This window comes from Pseudopodoces humilis, chromosome 8 (assembly GCF_049639895.1).
Source record: "Pseudopodoces humilis isolate 2021_Gansu_Grassland_sample_001 chromosome 8, ASM4963989v1, whole genome shotgun sequence".
Taxonomy (NCBI): domain Eukaryota; kingdom Metazoa; phylum Chordata; class Aves; order Passeriformes; family Paridae; genus Pseudopodoces; species Pseudopodoces humilis.
Window position 1 is genome coordinate 18,875,705 of NC_142207.1, and position 10,004 is coordinate 18,885,708.

The following is a 10,004-nucleotide window of genomic DNA, read 5'->3' on the forward strand; positions in this document are numbered from 1 at the left end:
ATGTGATTTGGTCTTTCCGAGTGCCCGAAGACATAGAATTCCATGAGATTGTCTGGGTCACCGAGTCCAATGGTCAAATGATTGATTCCAAAGTGAATAAAGGGTTTACACCACCAGATTACAATCAAAACTGGCAATATTTAAAACCACATAGGCCACCATGGAAGAAGAGTTAAGCCACACTGAGACCTTTTCAAAGTTCCCCACAGTACCCTCTGCAAATGGGACAAAAAGGTGTTCAGACCAAAATAACTCAGGCTCCTTTTCTAGGTTTGCAGAATTTAGGCAAGATAACATTGGTACTTACAATGAAATTGCAGACCAGCTAATTAATTTCAAATGTAAAATTACCTATATGAAATCAAAGACAAGCATAAGGACTGGGGTTTATAAGCAATGGTATGTATTCTAGTAGCATAGACAAGACAGCATCCATCCAAACTATTTTTTTTTCTGAATAGAAAGGCAGCAGATGTAACCAAAACTGCAATATAACCTACCACAGACTAACCCAGAGAGAGAAGAAACTCTTCTCTCTAGTCACTTAGTCTACCTCAAAGAAATGAGGAAAGTAAAACCATCCTCTCTTCCAAAAATTAAAAATGCAGTTATGACTATCACATACAGCAGCTCAGCTCTCTGCAATTATATAGGTAAGGTTCAAAAGCCTCTAATTTGGTGGCACTGAGGGATGGCTGTGCTTCAAAACAATGTCATGAGATATGAAGGCTGATGCAACAGCAGCTGGTACTGATGGGAGCAAACTAAATGCTTTCAAACCTCCCTTTCTCCTCTAGTGAATGCACAGTTAAATAGGTAATATGCCCATTATAGTTACTAGGATGCTTCCTTTCATCAAAGCTTACAGCTTAGGTTAGTTTCTGCTCACAGAGAGCACATGACTATCTTCTTGGCAATTCACATTACAAAATGCATTGTACTTAATACAGGATCATTTGGGTTAGAAAAGACCTCTTGAGATCATCCAGTCCAACCCTGCCCCAACCAAGACAGAGTCACCTAGAGTAAGTTACACAGGAATGTGTCCAGTGGGTTTCAAATGTCTTTCCAGAGAAAGATACTTCACAACCTCCCTGGGCAGTGTGTTCCAGTGCTCTGCAATACCTAATGTAAAGTTCTTCCTCATGTTGAGATGGAAACAGTGGAACATTTACACTTAAAAGCCTTCAATTCCAATGGCACTGTCAGCTGAGTTCTTACTAAGTGTCACTGAAGTTAATGTCCATCAAAGCATAGTGACCTTACAAAATAAGCCATTTCTATTTTTTTCCTGCTTTGAAGGCCTTCATGCCTTCATCACTTTTCTTTCCCTCCACCCCCCTGCCCGCCTTGTAAACCTTTGCAAGCTGTTCCACTCAGCAGATTAATCCTTTTAAGATCCTAGGAAAAAGCTGTGTTCTGGATATTAATGACTACTGAGCCAATAACCACTAAGCTAAAGTTTGTTGCTATATAGTCAAATGGGCCTTTTAATTATTTACTTATTTACACCCCAAGCTGTTACTGGTCTTTGCAAAAAGCTTTTTTAGGTATTTTTTGTTAACCTGGTTTTCAGGCCACAGTTAGAGGAGATGCTCACATCTTTGTCTCAACCCCTTTGAAAGTGAGGAGCCCTGACAGGCATACTGAAGGCATAACTTAAAAAGAGTAACAGAGTCTGGGTGAGCTTCTCTGCAGAGCAGGAGAGCAGATGCAGCCTCAGTGTTATCAGAGCTTGTTTCTCAATGTCATGGCTGGCTTTGCACACTGGGAACCCCTGTTACAGCAGCTAAGCCTTCACATCCACCCATCCAGCTTTTCAAACAAGGCCATGGGAACACATTGTGCCATTAACTTGCTCTTGCTGCCAAACCACTCAAAACATTAAAATCACCAGCTAAATATTACTAGCTCATTCTAGCACTGTGAGCCCCAGTGCCTAATTACCTAAATCATGATGGCCCATCTATCATTATACATTTCAAACATTCAAAATTCAGAATTTTGCACACATTTAGAATATTTACATGCTAGCCATTCATGTATTGGAAACAATAGGAACCTGCAGGAATCACAATCTCCACTATGATTATTTGAATGAGTTTAGGATACAGGCACCATGAAAATGACAGTGAGCCAAATATTATTGTTGCTTTTGAACTACAGCTTAATATAATTAAGATGATGTGGAGGTGTCGGGATTACTGAAGCTTTCAGCAGGAATAAACTCTCCATAGCTGTGAATTAATAAAATTCAAATATATAAAAGAATTGATCTAGGAACTTCTATGGCTTTCATCACTGTAGGATATGCACATCTCATGCATATTAATAAATTAATCTTCACATACAAAAAGACTGGGAAATATAATTACCTCAATTTCACAAGTGGAAACAGAAAAAGATTAAGGGATTTGCTAAAGGTCATAAAAACTCTGTAGCAAAACTGGGAATGTAATAGGTATTTTCTAAGGATGAAATTTCCCACAGCCTCACAAGATCAGGGACCTAATCTGGTTGACAGCTAGTTCCTAGTTTGGTTCATCTGAAAACATTGGCTAGTCACTGGTTAGCCAAACAAGCAATAGACAGGATAAACAAGGGAGACCTGGGAAAAATGTGGCCAAGAGCTGGGAATAGGAAATGCCACCATTTAAGCAGGATCACAGTTTTAGCTTTGTTAGATGGTCATGGAATGACCAAAACAATATCTTAATTACAAAAGGCTATTCATTATTCCAGTAAATGACCTAGCCTTTGTTCATTTTACAGTATGAGGGAAGAAACAGTTCATATTTTACTAGAAAGCTACAAGCTTCAACGCAGCAGTGTTTATAATGTGCTTTAGTTCTTGGGATTTAAACATTTCTAAAGGTTTTTCTTTTAGTTTTGGGGATGTAAGTTGAAATAATTTTGTAATCTAAGTGCCATAAGTGTGCCAGTATATGAAACTCAAACATTAAATGAACAACTGTGAATACATTTAGATTTTCTTTTTCTTTTTCCTGGGAAAATTTGGGGTCTGATGAGCAGTGCTTCCTGGGAAATCAAAAGACACTTAAAACCAAAATAAACCTTGCTCATATTTCATAAATTCTCTCTAACATTAGGATTTACAAATGAGAAATGAAATTGTGCAATGCTGCCAGATAAATTTCCCCTCAAGTAAGTCAACAAGATTCCCAGTCAAACCTGAGCATTATAAAAAGCTCAGGCTCCTATCTCTCAGGGCAGCTTGCTTGGCTTTTACAGGCTTTTACTGGCAGAGCTCCTCAGTCTGGGTTATCCTTGAGGAAGAAAGGTGTTTAATGAAGAGCTTCTGCTTGAGCAGATCGTGTCAGGGAGGAACAAGGGCTGCTCTGTGGAGGGCAGGGGAGCTGGGAGCCACAAGTACCAATGAGGCAGCAGGGCCAGCAGCCACACCAAGCACGAGACATCCTGTCAGGAGCCTGGACAGGCCCAGGAGTGGCTGCCAGAGTCAGCTAACAGCCCAGTGACTGCCAGGTGAGTCTGGAACAGGGCAGGTCCAAGCTGCAGCAGAGAGGTCAGCTGGCAAGGCAAGGTCAGGATCATCAGGATGCAAGACTGGGCTCTACTACAGTGGAAGTAGGTTCAGGCAAGGACCAAGCATAGCCACAGCATTACTCAGGCAAGAACCACAGACAAAGGTCTGAGCCTGAGCACAGCAGAGGACCCAGGCAAGGCTTCTCATGACTCTGTCTTGCAACTTGGTTGTTTTCACAGCACCTTGGTCCGAGGTTACAGAGCAGCACCATGTCTGAGCTGGCCTTGACTACAGACAGTAAAACTGTAGGTGTAGGGAAAGAGGTTGCAAATCCAGCTGGTGTGCTCAGAGCCCTGGCAACATAGGCTTAGCATCAAGAATTCTCGAGTGTTTCTCTTGTTAAGAGTGTTTGCCATACCCACTATTAATTTCCAAAGTCATGTGATAGATCAAAAGTACTATCAGTGTAGCTTCAGATTTTAATTCAGAAAATTGTCTATTGCTCTAGTTCCCTCTACTCTAAAAAAGTGCTGAAACACTGCAAGAAACTATCCAAAGGGGAAAACACAGAAGTTACCATCCTTTCCTGTGTATCAGCTAAACCTCATAAAGCTTCCTGGATTAAGACAAGCTATGGAATAATGTTTGAAATAAAACCCCAGCAACATGGAGTAAATCCAGCAAACGAGTAGCCTCTGCTCTAGGAAGATTAAAATACCAGTTAAGGCACTAAAAATAAAACACAAACTCAAGAAAAGTCTCTCTTCCTCAAAACAGTGAGGTGCTTTAAAATTCCTAAGCACTTCTTTCTCTCCTCTCTGTATCTCCTAGAATGTTCGCAGTATTAAATAAACCCCAAACATTTGTTGACTCAAGAATTTAGATGTTAGTCTTCTTTTAAAGCCCTTTAACAATTGCTTTGGATCTTGCATAATTTCTGTCATTCAGAAAGGGAATTTAAATGTAGAATTATAAATAACATTTTTTTCTAACACATCCCTTATTGTTTTTATGATTTCTTTAAAAATCTAATTTATCCAAGAATAACAGAAACCTAAACTAATCAACATTGTGTTTTTAATAGATGAGAAACAGGAATTAGGCAGTTGAGGCATTTTTTAAAGTTTTACTGGTGTATCATTAAAATATACAAAGTACACTCAACAGACATCATTATTCACAAATGATGTACCCATAAAAGCCTTTCTTTTAGTATATACACCACTAGGTATAGAATGCCAAGACAGAACTCTTGATTTTGTTTCCTGCTTTACCAATATTAGAATCAACTGTGCACAAATATCAGCTACTCTAGTTTAAGCAGGTTTTGCTGTTACACCTTGTAATGCATCCCCTGCAATACAGCAAAGTCCACACTCTGACCTGACATTCTGGCCAGTACAATTGTACCTACAAAACTTGATATAGCTGCAGAAGCCACATTTTGATTAGTTCTGTTTATTGTGCTTGTGTAAGGATGCTTATTGTATTGATACAAAAGCCTGATTTTGCCATTATACAGAAAAACACAGTAGGAAATAAGCGCCAGTAAAATGCAAATTACCTCTGTTGATAACCATGTCCTAGCACAGGCACAGCTTTTTTTTAACCAGTGGTTACACCACTAACACATGGCTTAGGGCTGCTATGAAGGTACTCACTGATACAGGTCCTACCACTTAGCCAGAGCATCAGCTGGAGCGGTGCAGTTCAGGGATGTGATCTTTGTGTGGCACCAGAGAGAGCTGTATGGGAAGTGGTTGCTACAAGCCAGGGCAGCAGGCACAGCTCGCTCTGGGATGAGTAAACTCCAGGGAGAATATTGAGGGGTAACAACCAAAAGGCAAGACGGGTTTTTGATGGGAAGAACAGGGTATCTGAAAGCCCTGGTACAATTGAAAATCTAGACAATGATCTTCAGAGATCCCTTCCAATCCTAATAATTCTGTGGTTCTCTGATTCTGTGATCCAGCAGTACAAACGACAACAGGAAGGTATTTAAACAGAGTTTTCATCTGAATCTGTACTGTTAGTGTGAAGACAAAAACACAACAAACCAAAAAACTCTTGGGGTATCAGCTCATTTCCTACAGCAGCTAAAAATTCTTCAACACATTATCCACTTCAGACACCATTTACTTAAAATAAGTTTACTATGAATTTCTTTACAAAGATTTGAGTAGTATATTACACATATATTTGAAATGTACCTGTGCTATATCTTATAACCAAAGGAAAGAGAAACTCTAAGGAAATATGCAACCTGTCTAAGCTGTGTGTCTTTATGAACTTATCCTGGTTTTTTACAGTTGACTGGGTTGTGGCTGGAAGTGTTAACAGAAACATCATTCCCAATCTTTCAATAGTTCAGAATCTTGGTTAACCTGTTGACGTGCTGAGACAACTGAAGTTCTCCACTCTAGGAAGAAATCTGCAGAGGGTGGAAAACACGGCATTGAGAACCAGCACAGTCCTGAGGGAAGAAAGGTGCTCTAAATCCAGGTGTCAGAGCTATAAATGAAGATTGGCAGGTAGTTTAAACAGTAGCATTAGATGTCCTAAAAAGCCCTGAAAGCCTTTGCTTCCATGAGTGAAGGAGAGTAAAATGCAGATAAATAATTATTATATTAAAAAAACAAAAAAAACAAAGAAAAGAAAAACAACAGAAGACTAACTTGAACAAAATGGGGGCTATGATTGTCAAAAAACAAGATTCTTAAGGACAACCCTTACAAAGTTAAAGCCATTTGCACAAACTGGGAGAGGGGGTGCCCAGCTCCACTTAACAATTCTGGAGCAAGATCTTACTCATAGTATTTTTTAAATTTTTTTAAGACAGCAGAGGGCTGATCTTTAAGATAAAAATGTATTAAAAATTAGAGGCTATATGTGGATTTAAAAAGCAGACAAACTATGTCACAACACAAGTTCAGTGGAGACAAGAGTATTTCTTCAAGACAAAAAAAAAGGCGTGGGTAAAATCTTTTATTGAACTGCCTGTGTTGATGGCGAAAATATACAATAGCCTCAACTTTCTGGAACAGATAATGCTAAAGGAGTATCTCAGTTAAGCAGCTGATCGACTGAGTCAGATATTTTTTAGCTACATAAATACTCTCAGTTGCAGTTTGTGTGGCACAAGTTTGGACAGATCACAGTAAAGTGGATCATCTTTACCCCTTAATTTAGTAGATTGCTCCAAGTCCCTTGGAAGTAACACTATCCCTATGGAAAATGATTGCAGGGAGCCTGTCATTTTCAGTTTCATTGATGCCATATCCTGCTATTTAGTAGCACAAAGAATAATTTGACAGTTCTAACAATGACTCATTGGCAGTAACCTGCAGACATTTTTGATAGAAAACTCACAACTATAATATTTATAATGGAGGAAGCTGAAGGCACAAGAAGAGATGGGAAAAGGTATTAGAGATGACAGATAAGGTAATCTCCAATCAGACAAAGGGGAAGGGAACACATGGCACCTTACTCAGCTCCCAGCAAGGTGTGAGACCAAACACATACAAAATGAGATGTAGGAATAATGGCTTGCTGCAGAACTGAGGCAAGACCACCAAATCTCCTGATATAAAACAAGCAGAACAAAGGGATTTTCTGTATCAGTAGTGGCAGTGGTATTTCAGCTAAGAATCACTGACATTTTAAAGTTGCTAGCCATCTAAATAGACTCCATTTATCACATTAAATTTTTAAAATATTAATGTATTTTTAAATCTGCCCAGAAAGAAATATAAAGCCTTAAAATAGCCAAGAACTTTCCTATGGTCTTTTACACCACCCCAACTGAAGGCAAGAAACTCCTCTCTCTGCCACAAGCTTTTTAGCAAGCAGATGTTTGAATGTATTCCAAGAATGTATTAATACCGTGGTTAAGGAAGGCTCAATGGGTTTTGTATCTGCTTTTAAATCTGATAGTTTTTCTCTAATAGGCAGAAACATGGTAGCCTTTAATAATGGCAAAATAAATTAATATGTCCTTTTCTGCCTTGTCAAACAAAGAATAAAATATGAGTTTGGTTTTGTTAATGCTTCCAAGTCTCCTAGCAAGGGACAATACATAAAGGGCTTTTTGTAGTCTCCAATTTGAAGGGACAAGTTTATGTTGTCTCTTTGATGTACTTCTGAAGTTATGTATTAATGTATTTTGTTGCTTGAGACACTACAACATGTAAACTCAAAATATGCAGGAGTTATAACATTTGCAAGAATTCTCTATTGTGCAGCAGTAAAATGCTATTATTTTTAATAAAATAAACAACACAAAAGCTTTCACACAAATTGTGTGCATTTTTATTGCTATTCCCTGACAAGTTATGCACCACAAATGCTATATTGAACAATTAGAAGAAGAGCGTATTGAGAAAATATGTTTACTTTTTAGATTCAGATCTTGTCCTCCAAATTTCTTAAATCAAATAATGAAGACTTACACTTTTAATTAGTGCCTTAGATTCTGGGCTGTAAAGTAAAAGAAAAAAAAAAACCCTGAAAAATTAACTGCTCTAGGCTTACACAAGATTTTCCTGCAATACAAATAAAATAGTTTTGGCTATGTTTGCTTGAATTAACATTTGAACTGCACATAGTACTAGTCCTCTTCAAAGCTGCCTAGAGATTCTGGTAAAATCTTTATCCAACTATGAAACTTCTGTGAAGCATTGATGTATGAACTAGTCAAAGATCAGGAGTAAGTTCTTAAATAAGTTTAAGCATTTTTTATCTCAAATTATATATCAAATTTATATCTCACCAATATTTCAGATAAAAAAAAATAAATGCAAGAAAATATTTACCAGCTATATTTGCAGGGAATGTAAAGATGATTCATGAGAGATGCAGGACTCAGTCCTACTGCCTAAGGCACACTGGATACAGTACAAGTGATGCACCAGCATATGAATGATGACACCCTTCAGGAAACTCTCCCTGATGACCAAGATGACCCTGATCTGGAAATAGTGCTGCTCATTCATCATCACCAGTAGGACCTTTCTTAGGGCACACATCCAAACACATTTAAAAACCTGTGTACTCCAAGGTTGTGAGATCTCTCAACAAGCCTCAAAACTCACTATTACTTTTAAATAACAATCTTATATTCTACAGAGCTGGGCACTGATTCAAGTGCTAGACAATATATTAGGCAGGCTGCCTTCAGCTGTGGGAATTGCTACCTGACACACATTATGAATCAGGAAAGTAACCTGTATTGATTTGTATTAGTGCTGATCTTATATTCCTCAGCAAGTTTCAGGTGACATTTCCTCTCTCTTGATGAATTATAAGTTCATATTTCTTGTAGAGACAAGTCAGACAAGCACAAAGAATTATCACTTTCAAATGAGAGGTTTCCAAACAGAAAGAGCTAGTGTTTTCTCAGGTTTTGAAGAATTTTAACCTTGTGCCCCAAAAGTTGCCAAGCTGGCTAGCCTGGATGCTAGAAGCACTTACTTATTGGAGGGAGAGTAATACTGCAAGGCAGGCAGACAGGCTTCCTACGGTTACCAAATCAACACAGTCTCAGGCTCCACCACCCCATCAGTCTTCAAGGTCTCTGCAGAGACTGCCACACAACATCATTTAGCAGTGCCCCCAAACTGCAAGGAGAGAATGAACTGATTTCTCTCAGCCAAGTGACAGGGCCAGGGACACTGTAATCAGAGGCAAATAGACCTATCTCACTTGCAGGCTGTCAGTTCTAGGTTTGAAGGTTGATCAATGCCCTACAAAAGATGTAATCTTTATATTTATATTGCATCTGCACTGCACCAGGCACTGCTGAGAGCTGTGAGGTCTTCCAGCCCTGGCACTGTTGAACAGGTCTGCCAGCCTTGGCACTGTTGTCTTTCTTCAACAGAAAAAGACTGTGTTTTTCTCTGATTGTACCAAATTAAATTTGGATTATGGAACCAAAATTTGCATCTATTTCATTATTGATTTAATAAAATCTTCTATCAGAAAGCAGAAACTGTGGGCCATGCAACACTTAAATTGATAAATTACTTAAATAGGAGCTGAGAACAAAGAACCAATTTTAAATTAATTACCAACTCTGAAAATTGTCCCTAGTTTTTTGTTGTGGTGTATGTTTAAACTTGTTTATGGCTTCTACTGTAAGAAGTGTCACAGCAGAGTTCTCATATGCCACAAATCTTAGAATCAACCAGGAAATCTCTCTGCAGTGTCATTATGGCAACTTAAGTGACCATCATAAAATTTAAAAGTAAAAATACTTCCCTTTATGTTCCAGTCATCATTATTATGACTCAAGTATTGGAGGGAGTAAAGGAAAGAAGAGAAAATGGAAATCACTACACTTTCCAAAATTGTAGTTAATGGTTAGACTCCATGATCTTAAAGGTCTTTTCCATTCTTAACAATTCTATGATTCTAAGGCATGCATTTATTTTAACCAGTATTACTGTAATTTGGGCCAAGGTTATTTAAAACCTGTCTCTTGCCATTTGTCTGCATTTTG